The 27,439-nt window shown below is 36.5% G+C and overlaps 1 long non-coding RNA gene across 1 annotated transcript in view; it reads left to right on the top strand.

The window, feature by feature from the left end:
* LOC130543692 (uncharacterized) overlaps window positions 1-25,052 on the top strand; it is a 47,901-nt gene extending 22,849 nt beyond the window's left edge. The window contains exons 3-4 of the long non-coding RNA XR_008959189.1: window positions 17,127-17,286; window positions 23,258-25,052. This is a non-coding gene — a long non-coding RNA (uncharacterized LOC130543692). The remainder of the gene's footprint in view (window positions 1-17,126; window positions 17,287-23,257) is intronic.
* Window positions 25,053-27,439: the final 2,387 nt, after the last annotated feature.

Raw genomic sequence — 27,439 nt, 5'->3', positions numbered from 1 at the left:
TCCTATATATGGACTATTGCTTTCCATCTAGACTTCTTGGAGACTATGAAATTCCCAATATCTTTTTGTTTTTAAGTGTTTAAAAGGTTTCTATCCTGCTTTATCTAGCCAGAGTGAATCCTATTGTAGGTAACTGAGAATCTTAACTAATGGGAGTGCTTATTAAATAAAATGTGTCTATAAATACTTTTAAAATATGGCGTCCATCTCTGAATATCATTCTCCTCTCTCCATTTCATCTCTTCAATATATATATGTAAAGTGTGTGTGTGTGTATATATATATAAAATACATATGTGTGTGTACCTATACATATTTATATGTATAATTTCAATGATCTATTGATTTCATAACAATTCACTCTGAACCTGGCATCCAAAAACAATACAAATATGTTATCTTACAGTTTATAGCTTTAAGTAGGAAGTGGTTCATCTAGGTATTCTGCTAGGGTCCCACAAGGCTACAATCAAAGTATTGGTAGATCTTTAATCCTTTCTGTAGGTAGACCCTCCACCTGAACCAATTACCATGGGCTCCAAGCCTCATTTGTCAGTTTGGTGACTGATAGGCAAGTTAGAAAGGTCTTTGGTCCACAGTGCTTGTATGAACAAAACTTGATGGCATGTGGGCCTTAGCATTTGCCATATTTGGTTGAAATAATGGCTTACTCGAAGCGTTTGGACCTCTGTATCCCAAACCAATGAAAGAACTCAGACCAGAAGTAACAAGACCAATGGTAAACAGAATGGTATGTATATACTTGATAGGCTTTTGTTGTCTAATGTTGATTTTTCTCTAGCACATATTATTACCAAGGAAGGGTTGTCTGGTTTTATAATTATGGGATATGCATTGATTTTATTATTATTTTTGAATGTGATTTTTATTTGTGAACCAGGGTTTTTTAATCTCCCCTTTTGATAGTTTATACTGTCTTGGGAATGGATCTAGAGAACTCACTTTAATTTCCTATAGGGGATTGAGGGAGGGTATGGATTAATTAGCCACCCCCTTCTAATCTGAGTACTAAGGAGGTTTTTTAGGTGGTTGAAGCTTAGGTTCACATGGGTTTCATACTAGATGGACAGTCTAAGGGTAACAGGTCCCAGAATAGAATGCACCTTTGATTTAACCTCCAGACCTATGTGGAATGGAAGCAAGATGAAAAATCCACAAATACAGAGACAGATGTTATTAAAGGACCTCATATATAATTAGCCTCTATACACATGGCAGTGAGACATATACCCCTTTTAAACAGAAGAAAGGGCTAAGGGAATGTATTTTTATAGTTGGTGTGAGGTGTAAATCAGCCAAGGGGTCTTGAATTAAGAGAAATTAAGTCCTTGGGCAAGAAAGAGAGCTATTTAGGAATCCCTCTGTCAGACTGAAGTTTAAATAGGAATTGTCTGACGAAATCTTTACGTGTCTCAATTAAACTGGCTGCCTGAGACCTACTGGGGACATGAACATTCTATTGGATGCTTTTTGAAGAGCACAGCATTGTATATTCACAGAAGTGACATGTGTGCCTCGGTTACTATTAGCAACGTCTGAAACTCCAAGCGGATAAGGAGTGTCCTATGAGACCTTATATTGTGGCCCTAGAATATGTAGAGATGTGTGGTCTTGATTTATGTTACCATAAATCTGTGGGGCAAGAGATTCCCAGAGTTGTTGTGGGGTTTTGTTGTTGTTGTTTTGCTTTGTTTTTTAATCCTAAAGGGCACAATTTTTAGGCATTGGCCCAAAACTTTGTAAAAAAATATGCAAATAGAGCCATCTGCTGACATCCAGGGCTAAAATGCACTCTGAAGTTTGCCCAATTGTGCTCACCTTGGGTCTCATTCTTATTCAGGGAATTCTTAATAAGGGATGGAAAGCAGCTACAGTTCACTTAGCTCCATCAATTTTATGATGGTGGCAATGTCATTCATACATTCTATGGATTCCCATTGCTACTGACTCAGTTAGTTAATCCAGGTAGCCAAGGGGTCTTGGGAGGATGTCTCCGTCCAGCACATGGTTCTTGTCAAAGACTGAGAAAAGGGAAATCACCCCCTCCTGCAGGTGGAAAATGCCAAAGAGTCCAGGTTTAGCTCCATCCTGAATCAAGGAAGCCTCTGCAGTCTTGCTGAGGTTATGTGGTTCTAATTCCATGGACCAAAACATACTGGGAAACTGGGTAGATTGGGTCACAGGCTCAGAATCTGTGAGTCTCTTATCTCAAAAGAGTCTAGTACATGACCAACAATTTCCACTTTAATGGTGTATAGCACTGAGTTGAGAAAGGTCGTCTCTGGAGTCAGAAACCCATCAACAACATCTGGTCATCACAGGTGGTCCAGGGATTTCAGGGAGTGTGACAAAAGGTTGTTAAAGTCTCTACAGTGAAGGAGCTTCTGGGGAAACTAAGGGGAATGCCTGTTGACTTTAATTTGCACAGATTTTACAGGTTTTGTTGGAGACAACTGCATTTATAGTAGATTTATAAGTAGCAACATCAGTGAGATTAAGTAAAATTTGTAAATGAGGAATACGTTGCCTCCAGAACTGAAAAGGACTGAAAGATATTGACATGTGAATGCTTAATGAGTGTCAAATGAAACTTTTTGGAGGAGCATATCATCAATGTAATGTCCCTCCTGTCCTCCTGGAGAAAGCTGGAAGCAGTTAAAATATTGCCTACAAAAATTGTGTGCAATGGCAAGGCTGCTAAGGTAACCCATGGGGAGGTAGCCTGTGAAAGGTATACTATATCCCTTTGGAGGTAAAGGCAAACTGCAGGTGAGACCCTATCAAAATAAGCACTAACCAGAGTGTATTAGCTAAATCTACAGTAACAAAATATTTAGCAGGTGGAGTTAGTAACTTCAGTAATACTGGATATTGGGTTTGGAGACCTTAATGAATGGAACCATACAGCATTAAGCTTGCAGTAATTGTGAGACATCATTCAGTCTTTCAGGCTTAAAAACAGGCAAAATTGGACTCCCAAGTGGAGAAGCAGTGAGGATAATCAGCTATTCATTAATTTGATATTTTGTAATAATATATTTTAATACTTGGAGGTTCTATTCTAACTTATATTGAACCATTTTAACCTATGTAAATGGGGGGTGTCCACACAGTCTTATTTGGGTAAGCCAATTTGTAATTGTCAAAGGCTTAATTTAATTTAGTATTCACTGTGCCAAACTTTATACCAGGATGGAATATTATAGGGCAATGGCTATTAAGACTATGGAAAATTTAGACAAAGCTATAAAGTAAGGTATACTGAGTTTTCTCTATCATATTTAATTACTCTCCTCAAATTACAGGAGGTATAGTGTTTAAATTCAGTGGACTCCCAGGTATATCTGGAATTTGAACCCCAGTATTCATTAATCAATGAAGCTTTATCAATATTGGTGCATTTTAGCACATGCCAAATGTAATTTAGAACTTCTGTGTAGGGGCCCAAAGGCCAATCAGTGCCCTTTTGGTGTTTTTGAGAGAGAATGTACGCAAGTGTGAGAGCGAGTTGGGGTGGGGGGTGGAGGGGAAGGGGCAGAGTGAGAGGGAGAGAGACAATCCCAAGCAGGCCTCATGCCCAGCACGGGCCCTGACATGGGGCTTGATCCCATGACCCCAAGATCATGACCTGAGCCAAAATCAAGAGTGAGACACTTAATCAACTGAGCCACCCAGGCGCCCCCCCAATCAGTGCCCTTTTTATCTTTATGTTATATAAATTATTTTAGTTTTTGGATTTCTGATTGGGCCAAATTATAACTTATTTTTAAAACGTATCCTCCACCCACATCTAGGTTTTTGTGTGTGCTTTTTGTTTATTGGCTTTTTTTTATGATAATTTCTTATGCAGAACTTCTAGGTAGTTATAGGAAAGAGGGAGGGGGAGGGGAGGAATCCAGGTGTTTCTCCCATTCTAAAGCTTTCCAATCCACCTTCCATTAAAATTTGCACTTAGCAGACTAAAGCATGCTCTCCTTGGTATAGTGCAGGTAGCCCCCTTGTCTGGATTCCTCAGTCCCTTGGCATGTTAATATGGGGAGGCACCACTAAGGTTCAAGCACACCCTGGCTACGGGTCTTGCACTGTCAAGAAACTGCGTAACTTTGGCAAGTGTTGGGGTTGGAATGGGAGGTGATTCCCTTGGCCCAGGGGCTACTTTGTATTAAACCATTGGACTACTGGTCTCTTACAGTATAACCCACAGTACTCCTGAGGGTCTGGAGATCCTGTATTTTGCTGGTGATAGCAGCAAGGCATGCGGCAATAAAGAAGACAGGTAGCTGCTACCCTCACCTGAGCATCATCACCAATGAGACCAGGGTACCATTTCACTACCATGGGATAGCCCAACCAACACCTCCTTCTACAGGGGTTGCCAGAAACAAATGGACAAACTAGGTTCTGTCTCAAATAATAATAATGAAATATCAAAGTCAAAGACATGAGGGGCCTTGGAATAGGACTCTATGAAATATAGAATGTGACCAAAACCCACTGGAATGCTAAGTCTGGAAAGAGTGGTTCAAGTGGCTTATCACTCCTCCAGGGCTAGGGTGGACCCATCTGGGTAAGTAGCTAGCTGCTGGAGTTTAGAACTTAGCACTCTTTGACTATTTCTATGCTGAGGAAATTTGCATAAGGAAGACATAGCCACCACCAGGAGACAAAACAGCGAGGAACAAGTCACAGGTGAGAGCTTGCCCCTAAGCGTATTTCCCTCCCAAACCACTCTTGTGGAGATAGACAATTAGTCATCCAAGAGCTAAACTTCAAGAGCCTATGGATGAGTCAGTGGTCATGGCCACACCATTCTGCTCACAATGCCACTGTTTCATAAGCTTTAAAGATTCTTTTGATGTGTAACACAACACCCAAACACTCAAAAGTACATGAGGGGCCAAACTCTGTTATTTAGCTCTGAACAGAGAAGACAGCTAGGCAGGGCCACATAGGGAGCTGCACCTGTGACAGAGTAACAGCAATCTGGAGCTTAGGGGGCAGTTTATGTGTGATCAGTGAGGTGGGCTTGGCTAGGTTTGGCCCTGGGTCCCTATGGATTGGCTAATTAAAATAATTTTGTGGACTCCTGGGCATAAAGCCTAATGTAAGTTATCTAGTACCTGGTCCTGGGATAATTAGGGTGGGTGCATAGTAGCCTGCAGTATGAGAATCAGATAAGGGAAGTGGTTGTGTTGATTAAATCTTAGCTGCTCAAAAACGGGAACTAATAAGCCTCTGGCAAGGCCTCAAAACTGGGTCAAGATAGCATTAAAACAAAGAAAAAAAAAAAGACTATAATACAGATACAAAAATGTCTTGAAAGGAAAAGAAGTAGAAAGCCTACTCCAGTAGAGTGTAGGATATAGCCCATACACACAAAGAATTACAGACTTCAACAAATTGTATTGCTTCACTGGGGGAGGGGGTATTTGGAAGAAAATCATAAGGGATTTAGATAAAGGAGAAGGACTTGGGAAAGGAATTGGGAAAATTATGGTTTTTTAATCCTGGAATTCATTGTATAACTCAATGGCTCAAGTGCCTGAAAGTTACTTTAAGAATCTACTAAATAAATCCTGGTTTCAATAGTGGCCTACAGTTAATGATGAAACTCCAACGTATCACTCCATACTCTAATGCAAATGGTCCAAAGTTTTAGGGAAAAAAGAATGTTGGAATGGATCTATTATATGCAATCTGCTCAACTACCCTTCAGATAACCTGAAAAAAATCCACTCTTCACAAGGAGAAATGCTTTGATGAAGGGCCAATAGAATTCTTGAAAGTCTCTAAGGTTACCGAATTCTATAAAATGGAGATGATGGTAGGCAGGAGATGTAAAAATGGTATTGGGTTACTTGACCTCAGTGGGAATGATGGAACTGTTTATAACTAGAGGCCAAGTGGTAGTTTTTAACTCTTAGCGACATGATGAAAAAAAATACAGCCATAAACTACATAGTATGGGTTACTTACTTATTTACTTACTTAATTTGGTATTCAAGGATATAGGGTGCTGGGGAATTTATTGGCTGGGGTTTTAGAAATGAATGAGATTACCAAACTAATATGGTAAACACTGACATATATAATAAGAAAAAGTTTTATAACTGGGAGGGAGAAATCTTACCTGAATTATATAGTGCAGATTCATGCTCTTAACCCATTAAGATACTTAAATCTTCCTTCAAACTCTCTCAAAAGGAAAATAAGTAATAAATCTTGCAGAGATTATTATCTCCTGGCTTTGAACTGTTTCCGGAAACTAATGAGGTGGGGGACTTATGTAGGTCAGGTGATAAATGGAGTCTGAACTCAAGTCACCTCCAGTACAATCTTAGACCCATTACTTGTTCTTCTCAACCCAAAATATATAGAGGGTACAAACATAAGATAAAACTGTCAAAATCCCCACATTGGTTCTTCAACCCATGGAGGGAGGACTGTTACAGTAGAAAGGGCCAAGTAGAAGTCACTGGAATTGCACCTGCCCAACCCCGACTTACTAGAAAACAAAACAAAACAAAACAAAAATATCACACCCCTAGAGGAATTGTAAAGATTAGTGCCACCATCAATAGCCTGAAATATGCAAGAGTGCTAATTCTTACCACATCCCCATTAAAATGCCTATTTGGACAGTGTAAAGCCAGATGTGTCAAGGAGAATGACAGTCGATTATCACCCACATAATTAGGTAGTGATTCCAAGCACAGCTGCATTTCCAGATATGGTATCTCCCCTGGAGAAAATTAACACAGACCCTGACACCTGGTATACAGCCATTGAAATAGAAATGCACTTTCCCCCTATCTCTGCCAGCAAAGGAAAACATAAGCAGTCTGCTGTCACATGATAAATACAAGAGCACACCCTTCCTGTCTTTTTCAGGGCTATGTCAATTCCCCAGCTCCCTGCCATAAAATATTCCAGACTGGAGACATGCGTTGTCTTGATACTGTACAGAGTACAACCCTGGTCCATTATATTCCTGGTTGTATGATCATTTCAAAACAGATACAAAGGAAGTAGCCAGCATCCTACATCCTTGGTAAAACAGAGGATGCTAAAGGGTAACAAACCCCTCAATATTCAGGGATCTGTAAAATTGATGAATTGTCTTGGAGTCAAGTGGTCTGGGGCATGTTTTCCAATGCTGATGAAAGAAAGAAAAATTGTAGCACCTCTCAACAACCACCATCAATAAATAGGGACAATACACACAACAAATAAGCACAGTAGAATCTTGTTTATGGATTCTGAAGGCAAGGTATATCACATTTGGCCATCCTATTCCAATCTACTGCTTGGGTAATTTGAAAGGCTGCTAACTTGGGCTCTATAATAGATCCAGGTTGATCCAGGTTATTGTGCAAACTGCCTAGCCACGTGGGCGTTATGACCCAGAGAGCTATTGTTATTGAAAGTGCCTGTGTTGGGAGAGATAATTTTCATGGAGCTTTGATAAACTCCAGTCAGAGATCAGGAATCCTAAATCACAGGATTTGGGAATAAGGCCATGACCTTTTCTACTGACAAATTATTCTCCATTTGAAATGTTGTGTGGCTCACACTGAAGTTTGCTTGTGAATATGTTACCCTACATGGGAAAAGGACTTTGTACATGGGATTACATTAAGGATCTTGGGACTGAAAAATTATCCTGAATTATCCAAGTGGGCCCAATGTCAGCAAGGGTCCAAAGAAGATGAAGGCAAGACTTTCAAAGTCAGAAAAATGAGATGACAGAATTAGAGGTCACCGCTGATTTTGCAGATGAAGAATGGTTCTATCAGCCAAGGAGGCAGGTGCCCTCCAAAAGCTGGAAAAGGCAAGAAAACAGACTCTCCCCTAAAGCCTTCAAAAAAAAAAAAAAAAAGAAAGAAAAAAGAAATGCAGCCCTGTCAATACTTAGATTTTTGGAATCCTGATATCCAAAACTATGATTGATTTGTATATTTAAGCCACTAAGTTGTGGTAACTTGTTAAGAGTAGAAATAGGAAACTAATACAATGGGACAAAATCATGGGCTTGAGTAGGTCCTAAAAGCTTAGGGAAAAAAGGGCAGGGGGTGGCACCTGGGTGGCTCAGTGGGTTAAGCATCCGACTCTTCATTTCAGCTTGGGTCATGATCCCAGGGTTGTGAGATCAAGCCCCAAACTGGGCTCTGTGCTCAGCACAGACTCTGCTTGATATTCTCTCTCTCCCTCTCCCTCTGCCCCTCCTCCCACTCGAGTGCATGCTCTCTCTCTCTCTAAAATAAATACAAAATCTAAAAAATAAAGGCTACGTGTGCGGATGTCATAGATTCCTGCAGTAGATCTCCTTTTGCTTTTTTGCTTTGCTCTTGCTTTTCTTCTTTCCTCTAAGTTGACACCTGTGGCTTCTGCTCAAAATTAATGGAACAGAAAACAGCAAGAACCTGATTTGTGACTATATCTGTACATTCTGCTGCTATCAATCAAAGTGAAGGACTTCTTCCCTATGGCCCCACTCAAGAGGAGCTCTAAAAGACAGTGGAGAAGGAAAATTCTTCTTTATGGACAGATCTTTGAAATTCACAAATAATATTTAGCGCTTTGAGTAGGTGACCAGTGGCAAATAAACAAATAAAACCCTAAATATTGGAACATGGTACAAAAAGTCTAGCGGAATAATGATGTATGGATGCATGACCATGGAGTGTGAAGATATTTATGTTGCACATTAATGCTTACGAAAGCATTTAATGCAAAGAAAGCATGCAGTTATCAATGTATAAGTATACATCCGACCATAAATATAAATATCAGCTTCTTTTCCCAGGCTCTCTAGTTTACTCAGTGGCCTGATGTATAAACCTGTAATGGAAGCAAGGAGAAGGGGACAGGCAAGAGCTCAACAACATGAACTTCTTATCAACACTAATAAAGATAGTACCACCATTGAGTGTGCAACATGCTTTAGCAGGATGCAGTGCTGCACCCAGGAAGCATCCCCATTTACCTGGAAAAAACCACTCCCTACTTGGTGGAAATCTGATTGCACAAATCGCCTTGAAGGAGCATGGGGAGGGAACTTGATTCCATAGCAACTGCCTATCTATTCCTGTAGATTTCATACACAGTATTTCCTCCGACCACTGGGTACATTTTAAAAGATATGAATGTGGCAACAGATTCACACTCAGAAAATTAGCTGATATCATATGTTCCATTACCTAGGAAAAAACTGGCTATTGGAAGGGTGATAAAATCTGAAATTTGAGTGCTTCCAAAACTGAGACGTCATTCTTTAGAATATGGCAACTGCCATAAACCAGCAACTGATAAGCCATCTCTCCCATAATCAGAATGCATACATAGTACTGGGAACCAAGGGATAAGGGTACAGATTATATGATTATCCCTAAAAATTGGAGATTTTTTGGAGAATTTATTTGGAGAATTTCTTTTCAACCTCACAATTTTTGGGTTGGTTAACTTGGACATCTTTGAGCCCAACAAAGGAATGTTTTCTCTGAGGAATATAGTCAGAATTCTATTGAATTATATATAACTGTTGTATGTCTATATATATGACTATCATCTGTCCAGATTGGGATTCTCATGTTGTTCGAATGAACATGAAGTAAAGGGGAATATGTGCTAGGCAGGGAGATTGATCTCAATCATCAGAAGAAAACTGGTTTCTGCTAAACTATGGAAGACAGCAGGACAGTACTTGGAACCCTAGTTATTTATTCAGGATCCCTATTACTACTTTCTCACTTTATAATCCTGGTTAATAGAAAACTGAGGTAAACTCAAACAAAAAATAATTCCAAAAGATGAAGATTAAGTTCACCCCACTGGTTAAAATATCCATTCAACTGAGTGGCTACTTGAGGGAAAGAGAAGTAGTAGGAAGTACTAGTAATATAAAGGCATGACTACAATTTCAGTTCTTCTCCCCAGCTGAAGAGAAGACTGTACTATAATAATGAGTACACCACCTTAACCCCACTGCCTTATACGGAGAACACTAATGATGTCTAATATATTCAGTTTCACGTGAACGTTGAACTGAGTTGACACTGGCAAGTGCTGATGTGGTAGCTTCTGTGACCTCAACTTCTCCTGTGTTGTGAAAATTACACTTCAAGCAAAATAAGATGTAAGGATGAATGCTGGCGGGGGGGATAATGGAGTAGACTGTTCTGGAGATCTTCCCTTTCTAACTCAGTACATTCTCCATTTTCTGGGAAGCTACCCTATATGGACCACGTGGGATCCCGTTAGCTAGCGTCTGATGGCTAGAACACTGGGAACACTAGGAGATCTAGCAGACACTGAAAGTAAGTCTGTGGTATACATCGTCTTGGCTCACTGCTTTAGTAGCTGCCTTAGGCCTGCTGTGACCCTACAAGAAATCTTAGCTTATCAAAAGGCAGTTCTCTCCTAAAGCTACTTGCCCTGGTTTCCAGTGACCTTGCTGTCTTGCAGCACTTTAAGGGTTCTGGGTAATTACAGCACCCCAAGGTCCTACACTTTCCCTTTTGGTTTCCCTATACTATTGCCATGCCATAGTCCCTTATTAAACTCTTCTTAAAATTTGCTAGTTTGAGTTAGCTCCCTTTTCTTCCAGAATGCTGACTGATAACATTTCTCTACAACATGCCAGATACTATACACATATTAATGCCTGTGGATACATCAGGGGAATAACTTTAAAATTATACTCTATTCTTCAATTGATAACATATCTGCATTTCAAAGATGTTAGCATTTTTTCTCTGCACGGTGGAAAGGCAACAAGACCAATAAACTTGAACAAAGCTCAGTCAAATCATTATCTGGTTACACATGAATAGAGGAACATCAACTTGCTCTCGGACAAGCCTAGAAGCTATGAATGGGTTAAAACGCAAATACATCAGAAATACATGTTTAGCACCATCTTCAGAGGGAAAAAAAATAGTTCAAATAGTTCACAATTTGTGTCCTATTTAAATAAACATTTCTTTTTTTTTTTTTAATGCCATTTTAACTTTCAGATATTAGAAAGCCCAGAGATTCATTCATGGTGAATGTCCCAACCTTGGTACCCTAGAAACATGCTATAAGAAAGTACGCCAGTTGTGGACTAACAGCTTATGTTTCATGAAATCACTGATTATTTACTGAGTATTGTCTTTGCTTGTTGTAAACTGTACTAGAAAAAGAACAATTTGCACTGTTAAGGAAAAAATCCAGTTTGAGGTGATTTATTTCAGAAGTATGAAAACATTTCAGAAATATTCTCAAAAGTGACCTGAGAAAATCTGGACAGGTGATCAGAAGATTCAGTGTAGTTAGTAGTTTCTTCTAATATGTAGGTGAGAGATAATTTAAAAGAATATTTTAAGACTGCACTATGATGTCCTCCAGTCAGAAGAAGTGACAGAAATATCAAGCAATGATAACGGTATCAAAATTAGCTTAAGGTATGGGCAGGAGCATCTAAGAACTATGAAGAGAGTTTCTAGGAAAGCTTGTAGAAATTCAAAATGATGCTGAGTTTTGGAGAAAGACTGAATTAGCTTCCTTTTTTTTCTTCCAGAGTACAAAAGAAGATAGCGTATTTTTGAAATAATACTCTATATTTAGATGCAGAACTGTTAAATTGTCCGACATTCAAAGAAGATAATTCTCCAGTATGACTAGAGAGGGGTCAGCAAGTGGAGTAAAGGTGGTCTTAAAATGGGGGCTGTTAAATAGAGACAGGCCTGTTGAGGAATTGTGTAGTTAAGACAAGGAGTGTGAAAATCATATTGAAATCTTGGGGTCCATGTAATAATTTTAATAATAGGACTGGCATAATTAGTATAGAATTTAGCCAGTTTCCTCACAGCAATAGCAGATATATATGAAGGGGCCTGGAAAGTGGAGGGTGAGCTACAAAACTTTTATAGTAATAAAGGGCAGAATGCAGAGATGAATCCAAGAGTAGAATATACAATGACCTAAACTCAGCAGCAAAACTGTACGGGGAGATAATGAGAGTCGGTAACAAGGAATGATCTCTGGTTTCTGGAGTGTGGGATGAGTTGATGCTAGTACTAGTCAGTAAGATAGTAAGCACTGTGAAGGAACAGATTCCTGAGAAAAGTATAATTCAACTTTTATTAGGTTTAAATTTAAAAGTATAATTCAAGTTTTAATTAAGCTTAAATTTATTAGGCTTAAATAGTGTAGAGTCATTTTAAAAAGATGTTGAAAGGAAATGAAAATGCAGGTTGAGGGATAGAAGGTGCTGGCGCTGGTTGGGCTTTTCTGTGCACCCCCCCCACACCCCCGCCTCCCACCGTCAGCAGGCAGCTGTGTATCTGCACATGTGAGGGTTCCATAGCTTTCTGCTCTTTGCCTTTGACAGGATTAGGAGCAAAGGGGAAGGGTGGCACTAACTACATTTTTTCCCCTTCTCAGGTGCCCCCGTCCCTGTGCATCCACTAGTTTAAAAAAGTAATAAATGACAGTATTTGGTTGTTTTAAAGGGAAAAAGAGGGTGAGGTATGGGTTTTGGTTTAGTCGGTCAACAGTAACGGTCATTGAGAAATCAGGATGTTAAAAATTGGATAGTAAACATAAATCTGAATATATCAATAATTTGTATCAATGTAAATAGGGTAAACAGATCCACTAATTGTCACCCAGCTTCAGATTCAACTGCCTGTTTTTTTCTAAGTGTAGCAATAGCTGGAATGCACATCTAAAACAGGATGCCACATTGGGGCGCCTGGGTAGCGCAGTCGTTAAAGCGTCTGCCCTTGGCTCAGGGCGTGATCCCGGCGTACCGGGATCGAGTCCCACATCAGGCTCCTCCGTTGTGAGCCTGCTTCTTCCTCTCCCACTCCCCCTGCTGTGTTCCCTCTCTCGCTGGCTGTCTCTGTCAAATAAATAAATAAAATCTTTAAAAAAAAAAATAAAATAAAATAAAATAAAATAAAACAGGATGCCACAGAAAGGCTGAACATTGGGCAATGAAAAATGATACCATGCAAAATACAAATCCCGCATAGAGACACTAAATATTAGATCACCATGTTTTAATATGAAGTCCATTAGTAGCGATTAAGGGACTTTAGTAATTAATAAGATGGATTTCATAATTATTTTAATGATTAAATGATCAATTACTTTTTAATTAATTAGAGTTTAATAACAAAATAATTGTCAATTAATTATTGGTATTAATATGAAGTTAATGAATTAAAAGAAACAATCCACTACAAAATTATAGCAATAAATTATATCATTGTATAAATATTGCAAACTAGGTTTCCAAAACACAAAGCAAAGTTTCGTGTATCCTCCTTTATTTTGAGGAGTTTAAGGAAACATTATATCCATCAATATCTCTGATGAGAGAAAATACAGACCTATACATACAAATTCACAGTAACATTAAATAAATAGTACTAATAATTTTAAACACACTATTGACTTCAAAATAATCTAGAATTCCTGGGATTCAGACTCAAAGAATGACCATAAAATCAGTGAAGAAACTTATGAGTCAAAGTCACAGAAACTAAAGTATATGTTGCTTCAAATATTGTCTCCAATGTCTAGGAATTAAATACTGAGTATCTATGCAGGAGCATTCAAACTGGAGAAGTAGGGCAGAGATCCTTAACCAAATGGCTCAATAAAACAACTGTGTTACAAGGTGTCATAGAAACGTATTTATATCTAGGACTCAGTTAGAAGGAAACCTATCCTATGAAAAAATGAAGCTGGATGACTTTTATAGGAATTCCCAAGTTTTCCTCCAAATTGACGAATTAATGTAAAGCCTCATTCCATATTGTTGAAAATCCTGGTATTACTAGCAGAAGTACGCCTTAAAAAAGTTCTATATTAACACACACTGATTGGATTAAGGATCTAACTATGAAAAACATTTTTTAAAGTATAGAAAAAAATACAGGAATGCTACGATGACCTCAATCTATGGTAGCTTATTTGAACACAAAATGTACAGTCTACACTTGAAAAGATTAGAATATTTAACTATATTTAAATAATAAAAGACCTATGTCAAACAACAAAATCAAAGAGTTATCTATAAAACTGATGATATTTTAAGTTCATGTACCTATGAAAAGATTAGTATTTATAATGTTTAAAAACTACATATTAAAACTAAAGTAAAAAAAATGAAAACTATGATCAAATATAAATTTAAAAATTACAGTAGAGAAACCCTGAATTTCTAATAATCAATTTAAAAATAATTAAATGCACTAGTAATCAAGAAACTGCAAATTAATATACACTATGTGATACTATTTTATATTAACCAAAGGATACGTTGTAAGTTTGAGAATACCAATGATTCAAGACATATGTAAAAACAGAAACTTTAGTAAGCTATCAAATAAAATTTGTAGTAAATTTCCAAATTTTAGCATACAGAAAAAGTAGCAATTTCACTTCTGGCCACATACTCTAGAAATAGTGTACCACATACTCACAAGGAAGTAAATATTAGAATACAGACCACAGAAATATTTTTTGCTAATTGTGAAAATCTTGGTAAAACCTAAAATATCAACAATAAAAGAAATGATGCTATAGTCTATTAATATAATGTAAACTTTACATCAGTAAAAAATGAATAAACAAGTTCTTAGTGAGGCATAATGGATTACAGGATATAAATAGGTCTAAAATATATTCACAAAATAAGTTTTTAAAAGAAATAGGCCAACTCAAAATTTTATACACAGCAAAAAGTCTTCGTGTTATAATGCAAATAATTTTTTCTTAGTATAGGAGAGTGTCCATCATCATCTAAGAAATACACACACACAGACATATACCCATAATAAATAGAGTAAAACAAAATACAGTAAAGGAGTCTAAAAGGAACGTGTGTGTTGTATGGATGATTATTCTTTAATCAACCAACACAACATAAAGATTTATTGCTAATAAACTTAAAAAATCAGAAAAGGTGGCCTCAGAAAAAAATAATCAATCCAAAAGAAAGAAGATAAAGGGGGCACAAGGAATGGATGAGATAAATAATAAACAATTATTAAGGTTGTAGACTTAAACCAAATGATATCAATGATCTGCTTATATGTAAATACTTTTAACATACCCAACTAAAGGCAGAGGTTGTCTGACTGGATAAAAAAATCAAGATTAGACTATATGCTGACTAAAGAACACCAATTTTAAATATAAAGATTCCCCACGTTAAAAATAAAAGGAAGAAAAAACGTGACCATGTTGACGAATCAAGTCAAAGCTGCAGTGACTATACTGATAGCATAAAAAGTGTATTTCAGTTAAGGAAATACTAATAAAGATAAAGAGAATAATTTTACAATGGCAAAGGAGTCAAATTTTCTGGACGACTTAACAATCCTAGGCACTTATGAACATAACTATAGAATCACGAACATAACTAGAATTATGAACATACCTACAGAATTTCAAATTATAAGAAGTAAAAAATGATATAGTTGCTAGAAGAAATAAACAAATCCACAAGATATGAATGCTCCTCTCCCCAATTACTGATAGGAAAAGTAGACAGAAAAATCAGCAAGACTATAAAAACTTTAACAACACTATGAACCTCAGCTTGACCTAATTATTTAGAACAGTTTGCCCCCCAAAAAAATCAGTTTATTTTCAAGTACACTTAGAACAATTACCAAGATAAAACATATTTGGGGTCTTAAAAGAAGTCTACTTATATATAAAATGATGCAGATATTGCAATGTATGTTCTCTGAGAACTACACAATTAAATTAGAAATCAATAAGAGGACAACATATGGAAAATGCCCCAATACTGGGAAATTAAATAGCATGCCTTTAAATAACTCCTCGGTTAAAGAAGAAATCAAAAAGAGAAATTAGAATGCATTTTGAACTGAATTAAAATGAAACCACAATATATCAAAGTTTGAGAGATTCCACTAAAGTCGCACGTAAGGGGAAATTTATGACAATAAACCCCTACATTAGGACAAAAACAAAGTTTTCATATCAATGATCTTTGTACAAAATTTTAAAAAAGCAGAAAACAGGGCAAATTTAACCCAAAATAGAAAGAGAAAGGAAATAATAAATATCATCAAAGCACAAATCTATAAAATTAAAAACCTGATAATTCAAATTTTATCAAAATTAACAATCACTCATTAAAAACACTTTTAAAGAATGAAAATACAAGAATCAGACTTGGAGAAAATATTTGGAAACTGCATATCTAATAAATTTTTCAGGTTATAAAAGCAAGTATAAAAACTCAATTTGAAGAAAGCAAAATTAAATATGAATATAATGTTTGAACTTACACTTCAGCAGATAAAGAGACAGCAAACATACACTCGCAAAGATACTAAACTACATAAGTCATTGGGGAAAAGCAAATATAATACACAATGAGATATCACCATATATCTTTAGAAAGTCTGAAGTTAAAAAGGCTGATTACAGCAAGCGTTGGTGACAATAAAGAACAGTCCTTCTAGTGGGATTGTAAAAGGGAAAGGAGAATATTGATAAAGTGAACTTCGTTAACATAAGAATGTTCATTAAAATACACCATTAGAAGAATGTAAAGGCAAGTCACAACAATGGAGGAGATATTTGCAATACAGGTATCTGCAAAAAGTTTTTATTCATAACATGCAAGTCAACTCCCATGAATACTTAAGAAGCAAACAAACCAATTAAAAATTGAAGAAAAACTTGATTATGGATAGTACTTCACAAAAGATAATTATAAATCCTAAAATCATGTGTTTTAATTTTTAAAAATCTGCTTTGACAAATATCCTTGAGGTTAAATCCTTTTGTCTCTGAAATGGAGAACAAGCACTGGGTTTAATGTATTTGTTACAGGCTTTTCCCTATCATACTCAGATCTTATCATGTAGCTTTAAAATCAGTAGGAGCACAAGAAGTATGTATTGAATTGAGGTGAAATACTAACTCATGCGCATAGTAAACTGTTTTAAGTACTCCCATTTATATTGGATTCTTTTTTTTCACTTTTCACTTGGATTTTCAGTACAGAGAAAATTGCACTTAGAATTTAAGGCAATAGTTGATCACCTTCGTAATCTTTTTTTTTTAAGATTTCATTTATTTATTTGAGAGAGAACACAAGCAGGAGGAGGGGCAGAGGAAGAAGCAGACTCCCTGCCAAGCAGGGATTCCCGACGTGGGACTCGATCCCAGGACCCCGGCATCATGACCTGAGCCAAATGCAGCCACCCAACCGACTGTGCGACCCAGGTGCTTCAACTTCATAATCTCTTTTGAATATTTCTTGGCATTTTTCAGGATACCTAATACCATATAAATGTTGCTAACAGCCTATATATATAACTCAAAGACAGATGGAGAACAAAGTCTTAATTATAGAATATTTCCACTTTAGAAAATTAATCCAAGAAGGTATATATTTTACCTAAAGAACTGGGAAAAAAGTTTACATATAAAAAGCTGGTGAATATAGAAGTTAATATAATAGGAAAATTACTATGAGTAGCTTAGAAATTAGTGATTCTTCATACCAAATAAATTCAATGTGGAAAGGATATACTTTTCCATGTCAATAACCATGACTCCAAAGTAGTAGGGATTTTTTTTGTTTGTTTTCTTTTTTTTAAATATGATGCCAGCTTCCTGTCATTCCTCCTCTCTCTTTATATATATATATATATTTGACAGAGACAGCCAGCGAGAGAGGGAACACAAGCAGGGGGAGTGGGAGAGGAATAAGCAGGCTCCCAGCAGAAGAGCCTGATGTGGGGCTCGATCCCAGAACGCTGGGATCACGCCCTGAGCCGAAGGCAGGCGCTTAACGACTGCGCCACCCAGGCGCCCCAACCTCCTCTCTGATTTTTACTTGGTGTTAACAGCTTTCTGAAAAAGCTCTTACATTGAATTAAGCTGTGTTGTTTGAGAAAAGAGATGATGTGTTTAATAGTCCATATATGGATCTCTAATTTTTGAATTACGACATCATGAAACAGGAGACCACCAACATAACTTCCAAATGTGAAAGTGGCAGAGAGCTCCAAGAAAAGGTACATTGCCTGCTACAGCCTATGAAATATGTATTAATAGAGGAGTCTTCTACTGAAGATGAAATTTATAAAGAGTCTTTCATTCCCTGCCGTAAGAAAACCTCATATATCACTCTTCAAAAAGGAGGAGGAAGAGTTCACTGGAATCGCATAATAAAATGTCAGTACTGGATGGTGATTAAAAACACCATCTAAATTCTATTTGGGCAGGGCACTTGAGAATCCAGATCAAATATGCCATGTATCAAGAGAGCAGACTAAATGTCACAAAGTTCTACAGTGACAGATTAGATAAGTGCCAGAGAAATATATTGGCCTGAAACAAGAATTACTAAGCAGACATCTTCGAACATGCCTCATGAGCATTATTCCACATAAATAGGAACATTTTAAATGGTGGGATTTATCATTAATGTGTTTGTAGGATCTTTTAAATGTTATGTAATTTTTGGCATATCTCAAAGCATGAAACCTATCAGATATTCCAGTATTCAACAATTTCTCTTGAATATGATGCTACAGAAGCCCCACTTAGATGTGAAAATATGGTGTTTCCCTAAAAATGTGATGCCTTCCATCTTGAAACACCTTTTATTTTTTTCTTTTGTTGGCTATTTTGAAACTCCAAAAGTCTACTTTAAAATGGAGTTTCATTAATAAATAATTCACCATACATTCATATAAGAACTTAGAATTTTGAAGATGTTATGGGATAACCAAACAAAAATATTTGACTAGGGACACCCATTTTTGAAGATGAAAGAGAGGAAATTTATAATAAGAGAAATACATTTGGCCACTATTTCCCCACTAGTCTATGCAAACTCAGAACGACCTTAAATTCTTCACACCTATTCCACTCAGAAGTCAAACAAGTGATTTATTTTTCATGCATATGTCTGCACTCAGGTATCTTCTTCAATGCTGGTGCTTTGTACTATCTGTTGCATTGCTGCCCAACACACCAACTCATGGTGTTTATGCATGGTTAATTTGATAAAACTAAATATGTAACACTATGATCTACTGTCATTGTATTTTGTGAGCAGAGCCAATAATGATTTTCATTCTTTTTACTGGAGCAATAGGAGTAAAGTGCACTAATTTTAACACTGAAATTTTTATTTTGCATACATCCATGTAACTAATAATGGGGGGAGGGGAGAGTAAAAGTAATTGCAGGATCATAGATGACTACCTCTTGCCATCCCAGTCAATACACACCTCAAGTTAACATATATTCTGGCTTCTCTCAAAACTGATTTGCTTGTCCTTGAACTCATATTAATTGAATCAAAGAGTATATAATCTGTGGTTATTTCATTTTACAAGCTTCTATGAAATATATTTTATTCTATGTAACTCTAATTTTGTTTTAATTTGCTGTGTAGTATTCTTTCATTGAATATATAAAACTATTTCAATATTATCTTTTTTTATAATTAATATTCTATTTTCTTCCAGAACAAGTAAGCTTTATTTTTTTAAGTTTTTATTTAAATTCCAGTTAGTTAATATAAAAATTGAGTCTATAATACAGACTGCCCATATACTCCCTCCCCGCTTTGTCCTCAGTATTTCCATTACTAATACTTTGCATCAGTATGGTACATTTGCGGCAACTGATGAACCAATATTAATATGATCTTACTGACTAAAGTCCATAGTTAATATGAAAGTTCTTTATGCTGTACAGTTTCATGGGTTTTGGCAATTACAGTATCACACAGAAGAGATTCACTGGCCTAAAAGTTCTCTGCGTTCCATGTATTCATCTGTCTCTCCCTCTCCCCAAGCCCCTGGTAGACACTGATATTTTTGCTTTCTCTCTACTGTTGCCTTTCCAGTATGTTATATAGTTGGAATACCACAAAATATAGCCTTTCAAACTAGTTTTTTTCACCTAGCAGTATTCATTCAAATTTCCTCTACGTTATTGTGGCTTGATAGCTCATTTCTATCTATGGCTGAATAACAGTCCATTGCATGGATATATCACAGTGTGCTTATCCACTCATGCTTTGAGAGATATCTTGGCTATTTCCATCTTTATTGAAATTATGAATAAAGGTGCTACAAACATTCATGGGAAAGTTATTCTGTAGAAATGAGTTTATAACTCATTTAGATAAACATTTAGGATGTGATTGTTGGATCGTATAGTAAGGCTATACTTAGCGTGCAAGAACTACAAAACTGTCTTGTGAAGTGAGTGTATTGTTTTGAATTTCTATCAGAAATGAATGAGAATTCCTGCTGCTCCACAAACACCAGCATTTCACTTGTTAGTTGGATTTTAGCCACTGTAATATCTCACTTCTGTATGATTTGCAATCACCTAATGGTATATGATGTTGAGTATCTTTCCATATATTAATTTTCCATCTGTATATCTTCTTGATGAGGTGTCAGATCAAATCTTTCTACTTTAGTGTTTTTCTTATTGTTTAATTTTAAGAGTTTCATGCATATTTTGGATACGAATCCTGTAAAAGACATGTTTTATAAATGTGTTTTCTTAGTCTGTGACTCCTCTTTTCATTCTCTTAATTCTGTGTTTAGAGGAAGGAAGGAAGGAAGGAAGGAAGGAAGGAAGGAAGGAAGGAAGGAAGGAAGGAAGGAAGGGAGGAAGGAAGGGAGGAAGGAAGGAAAAAAGAGAAAGAATCCAACTTACCTTTTTTTTTTTTTTACCTTTCATGGATTGTGCTTTTGGTGTTGTATCTTAAAACTCATCATCAAAGCCAATTTTTAAAACGTTTTTAGTATACTTTTCAATGCTTTACCTTGCACTTAATCTTTACATTGAAAAATACTTTTTTGTAAGACGCCAAGAGATTCTTTCCTCGCCTATGTTTCCGCCCATCTTTGTCTATTTGAAATTTGTGTTAGTGAGCTATTGCAGTCCACTCTGTTGGTCACAATGATTTATACATCCGTCCCCCCCAGCCACTTTCAAAATACATTCTCCTATTCCCCAAAACACAACATTTTCATCCAGTTTTGAATCTGACTAAACACTAAGAATCTTATTATCTTGATCAGTTTTGATTCTGGCTCTTTTTTGTTTTGGAAAACTGTGACATAAAAAGATAATTTCTCTGTCCCCACCTATCCAACAAACAGTGGTGAAATGGAAACAGGTAAACTGCAAGCAGTACCTCCATTTGAAAAGTGAAAGACTATAAGATACATAATTACCGCATATAGTGATTCAAGCAGTCACTTGTGTCCACTGGGCAAAATGAGAAGAAAGAAAGGTTTTTTAAACAGGTACCAGTTCTAGGATTGGCTCCATGGTTCATCTTTCTCCTTCACACATGCTTTCAATTCCTGAGATACAGTTTCATTGTTATCACTGTATTTAGTCATTTTTCAGGAGAGCTTTGAAATACATACTCTATGGCATCTGGGAAGTTTCCTCAATCTATTTCTTGCTGCTTAACAGAAAGATAGGAGACTAAATGTCTTTTTGCATTTCATAGAAACTGATTTTCTTTTAACCAAGACCACTGACACTTTTTTCCTCTAAAGCTTTCTCTCATGAACATTGCCTTTGTCTCTGTATTCATTTACTTATGTGTCAAAACCACATCCATGACTATTTTTAAGATACGTATATCTTACAGTGTAATTGCAAGTAGACTGGACACATCAAACTTTTCTCAGAACATGTCCTTAAGCTTTCTAAAAATATTTAAGGAAAGATATACCGGGCAACATCTTAAACATTATAGTTTCAGAAATTATAATAAAAGGAGTTATAGATAACCTCTGCCACATAAAAATAACAATTTCACTGGTGTAGAACTTAAGCATTTGTTTTCGTTCACACATTTTCCTCTTAGCTGGGGTTCAACTGATGTATGCTGAACTTCATTGCTGCTGGTCTACAGATGCAGGTTTACTTTGGGTCTGTATATGTATGACTCGTTCTTCTTCAAATAGCAGATATGAGGCATATTTATCAAAGCAGAGGTCAGAAGTTCTCAGATAACTGAAATATGCTATTTATTACGATCTACACTTGCAACTTGCACATTTACCTCTGTCCCACTCTACTGGCTTAAAAAATGAGCAACACCTGAGCAAGCTGCTCATCACTGGAGCAGGTACTCTAACTGTAGTGGACTGATCTGAAGACATGATAGAGGTTGATGCAAGAAGGAGTAAATAATAAAGAGCAATAATGAAATATGCCATAGAGCAGTTGGTACATTTCCCCTTAGTATAGTCATGGGTTCAAATCTACCATATAAGTATTTGTTCCCTTTTATCCTCTCTCACATTTGTTCTTTTCTTTCTTTCATGACCACCGTGAAGTAAGACATTTTCTTTTATTGTCCCATTTTCTCTACTAACGTGTTAATTATACATTACTTTTGGGTATTATGGAAGAGATTACACCCTGAGTCCTTGACATTTGGTACTGAATCTTAAATTAGTTCTTCTACCACCCCACATACAAAGCCTGGTTCTTCCAGTCAAGTAATTCAAGAAACATAATACCCTGCACTTATTTACTCCCTTCTCACCAAATATGCTATCACTGTCATATATTTTAATACAATATATTTTTTAATCCAACAACATAGCATTATTATTTAACAGTTAGTTGTATTTAAATGCATCCATGTATTTTATCTTTCCTATGCTTTTCACCACCTTCTGTTGGTCAGCAATGTGATATATTTACTTTTGCCTAAAGAACTTTAATATTTCATTTAGGATTGCTTTCCTGATAAATATCTTAGTTCTTATTGTCTAGTCATGACTCTTTTTACTGTTACTTGTAAAGGATATTTTCATTTGTTACAGAATTCTGGTTTGGTATTTGTTTTTGAAGTATATTAAAAACTTCATTTTATTGTCTGTTTACTTATATCATTTATGATGAAAAGTAGGATACTGCTACTTTTATGGTAACATGTCTTGCTTCCTCTGGCCGATTAAGATTTTTTCTTTGCCTAAGTCTTTCTATAGGAATATTACTATGTGTGTGGTAGGCTGAAAAATGCTCCCCCGACCACCTAAAATACAACTCACTTTCTAATCCCCAGAACATATAAGTAGAATCTTCTCTGGCAAGTGAGGAGATTATGTTAAGGATCTTGAGAGAAAGTGTTATCCTGGATTATCCTGGTGGATGTTAAATGCAATTGTATGTATCCTTATAGGAGAGAGAGAGAGGTTGTTTTGACACAGACACATGGAAGAAAAGACGATGTGAATATGGAGACCATGACTGAACTGATGGGGCTACAAGCCAAGGAAAGCCAAGAAATGCCTGGCAGCCACCAAAAGCTAGAAGATGCGAAAAATGGATTCCCCCCACAGCCTCTGGAGAAGGTACAACCCTGTTGGCATGCTGATTTCAGACTTTTGCCCTCCTGAACTGTGAGACAAAAATTTGTTATTTTAGGCCACTAAGTTTGTGGTAATTTGTTGTGGAAACTCTTAGTGAAACAATGTTTCTAGATGTGGTTTTCTTTATATTTATGCTCCAGGAGTCTGTAGAGGATCAGGAAAATGTAGAGCGGGATTTTCAAAAGGTGGTTTTTTTGTTCTGTTTAGCTTTATTTTATTGTTTCCAAGACTGTTTCTGCTCCTTACTCTCTCCTCTCCTCCTGGGAATCCAGTTATTACATGTTAAGAATATTTCACTATTTTGACATATCTTTTAATTCTGTTCTGTGTTTCCCTTTTTTTCCCCCACCGTGTTTGCTTCCATCTTTGTATTTTCTACTAGATATTCTCTAATTTACTAATTCTCTTTCTTCTAGGTCCTATTTGCAGTTCAGCCCACATTTTAAAATCTATATTGCATTATAATATTTTTGGTATTGTTATTTCTATTAGCTTTTAAAAAACTGATTCCATACCTCTGGTGAAATTATCTATTTTTGTATTTACTTTCTTGAAAATATAATTTGTATTTACTTTTCAATCTGGATCTAATAATGTCAGTATCTTGATAAACTATATATGGAATTCTCCCATCTGCTTTCTTTTCCTGAGATTCGTGTTCATTGGTAATGTTTCACATCATGTTTGATGATTTCTGATTAACTACACAAATTGTGAATAAGTAAGTACAGAACCTCTGGATGTGTTATCTTCCACTTATCATGACTTGATACAGGTTTATAGGGAGATCATGAAAACCAGTGGAGGGTGGTACCTTACCCAACTGCCCCTAATTAGTGGATTGCATCCTAAGGGCCTAAGACATAAAGGGTCTCAAAAGCATTCTAAAGACTAGATTACTTTTTCTAGTGTTCTTAGAAATCCCTGAGCCACATATTTATCTCCCAAGGCACATGAAGCTTAGAATTTATCCTTTAAGCAGCATCTATTACCTTAGTTTTCACAGCTTCCCAAGGCTGTACTGCTTAGTGCAAACAGGATAAAAGTCTTACCCTTCTGCAGCTTTGTGTTCTTCAGAAACTTGTACCTTCAAGTTCTAGCTTTTTGGTATCTCTGTATTCTACATTTTGTTGACCTAGTCCATGGACTCTGCCGCAAGTTCTAGTACCCAATTTAGTTTGGTCTATACGCCCCATAATGAGAATCAGGAAACGCCCTGGAAGAAACAATTGTTTTGAATGCAGGGTTCAAATCATCATGTTTTTCTTTACTTCTGTAATTGTCCTGGTCATGCTAATTGTTCTCTGATACCTATAAACAACTGGGTTGTGGAGTTTTTTTTGTTTTTGTTTTTTTAACCTTTTATAACAACTCTCAAAGATCAGCTACTTTATCATAGTCTGTAGCCGGATCCTAGAACTGACATTTTAAATAGAACAGCTATGGCAATGTCCTGAACATCCAATGAATGTCTGTACACTAAATAAACTGGAATGAAGTATTTTTGGTTAGAGCTATGCTTTTTATGACTAAATATTATTCCTCTAAATTAAATTCTCACAAATTCATTGAATGATTACTTTTTTAATAAACCTTGTTGAAAAATCTGTTGCATATCTGGGTAACCTATGGAAAGTGAGGTTGAAGTTAATTTTTTGGGGGGGGTATATTTTTAGTACCCGTCAAAAAGGTACTTAAAATAGAAAAATGATATTGAGTAATAACTGTTTGAATCTATAGAGATGAGAGGAAAATTTAAGTCATATACGAGCTGCTCATAGAACATATGACATTTTATTTTATTTTTTTTGAAGATTTTATTTATTTATTTGACAGAGAGAGAGAGACAGCCAGCGAGAGAGGGAACACAAGCAGGGAGAGTGGGAAAGGAAGAAGCAGGCTCCCAGCAGAGCAGGGAGCCTGATGCAGGGCTCGATCCCAGGACTCTGGGATCACGCCCTGAGCCAAAGGCAGATGTTTAATGACTGAACCACCCAGGCGCCCCAACATACGGCATTTTAAATTGTAAAAGTCAAATAAATTTATAGGATAATTTTATAAATAATTTTAAATATATTTTATGTATTTATTCATATGTTAGAATAATCACCCTTGGTTTTTATGACACAGCAGATGCTTCCATACTCCCAGCCCCAGCTCTGTGTCATTTCAGGATGCTAAAGGGAGTTTCTACTTCTCTTTAGTAGAAGAAGTTAAACGTCAAACAACAAATTATTGTAAGCCTGTTCCAGGTATGTCCATTACAGAGCTTCATGGAGAAAAAGGATTTTACTTGAAAAAAGGAAATTCTGGTTCATTCAATGGCTGGTGAAATCTTCCAGGGGTGCTCAAATGCACAAGTAAGCAAGATGTTAAATCATGATCTGGTCAAGGAGATTAAATGAGGTCTCTGAAGCACAGAAATGGATCGCCTACTGAAGATATTTGGCTGAGACTTTGACTATAACTACATGGAAGAACAGTTAATAGAATTAGAGCTACTAATGAGTAAGCTGAACCAGAAATGTGCTTATGTTTGTATTCCACTTCTGCTTCTACTTGAGTCCTAGCCCTCTTCACATATGATCCTAGAAATGGAGAGTGAAATGGCCCCGCATTACCGGCCCGAGTCCCTGTCCATACTTAGAACCTTTTCTACAAAAGCCTTTGTATCATTTAGCACTTTATTTATTTGCATGTAAGAGGTATCATCATAGTGGTTTAACCAAATAAAACTTGATTTCTCAAACTGTGTTCAATAGTTTGTGACCTACAGCTGTTCAAAAATCAAAACTGCTTTCTTCTCTACTGTTCTTAATATATAATTTTTTTTTCATAACTGTAAGGGGGTTGCTCCACTTTTGGTTATAATTTTCAACTTCTACCAGGAAAAAGAGTGAAGGGAAAAAGATAACAATGCACAAGCTGATTCTGTACCTTTTCATATGGAAAAACTGAATGTTTTAAAAAGGGTAGTACATTTTTTATACATATCAACAGGCAGAAGTACACATATGGCTAGATAAAGCTACAAGAAATCAGGTTTATAAAGTTAGATATACTCACTTTCTCATTAACCAAATCATTATTCAGTTAATCAACAAAAGAATGGATGTGAATTAGTAACTGGCTGTTATCTGTACAATCCTCTCAATATAAAGAGCAGTCACCTGCTATCCATCTCTCACAATTACTTGCCAGGAAGATGCAAGTCCTAGCAATATATACGCCAACGAGTCAGAGGTGACTACCATCATGGAAACCCATGTGTACAACCACACAAAATTCCTAATTATATGGCTTGGGTCTTGGTTACAAAGACCTAAAATATAGTGGTTAAACACAGTACAGCCACATTTCAGTTACTCTTTCCTGGGCTGGTAGGGCAGCGCCGCTCCCTAAGGATCTCAGGCACCATACTTCCACTTCATCATTCCTAGCTATGATCTTCATCTCAGTAGTCCAAAGTGGAGCTCATTCCCTCAATATATAAACCAAGTGTCAGCTTTCTCCTTCAAATGGTTCCTGTAAGCCACTAAAAAACATTACTGCTGATCTGCAGTTGTTGAAATTTAGTCACTTGGTATGTTCGACTTCAAGGAAGGATGAGAAATGGAGTCTTGATTATTGGCAATCAGTTAATAAATGAATATTGATGGTCTGAGGAAACCTAGTATAGTATCTGCTACAGCCATCTTTTAATATAAACATGATCATTCCTACCCAGCTCCTGGAATAACTAGCACATGATAACTTCCAAGAACGTCTCTACCTATGCCAGTTCTATGCAAGGAAACTGTGATGATGGAAACCTATGGTAGCCACCAGCCACATCTGGCTACTGAGTACATGGAATGTATTTAGAGTGGCTGAATAACTTAATTTTATTTAAATCTAGTTCAACTTCAATTTAAATAGTCACAAGTAGATGGTGGCTCTCATACTGGACTATGCAAGTCTAGATATCCCCAGTAAAGGGACTAAGTTCCTCA

This window comes from Ursus arctos, unplaced genomic scaffold, assembly GCF_023065955.2.
Source record: "Ursus arctos isolate Adak ecotype North America unplaced genomic scaffold, UrsArc2.0 scaffold_15, whole genome shotgun sequence".
Classification (NCBI taxonomy): domain Eukaryota; kingdom Metazoa; phylum Chordata; class Mammalia; order Carnivora; family Ursidae; genus Ursus; species Ursus arctos.
Note: the sequence above shows the minus strand (reverse complement) of the source record. Positions and strands in the feature narration are given on the sequence as shown.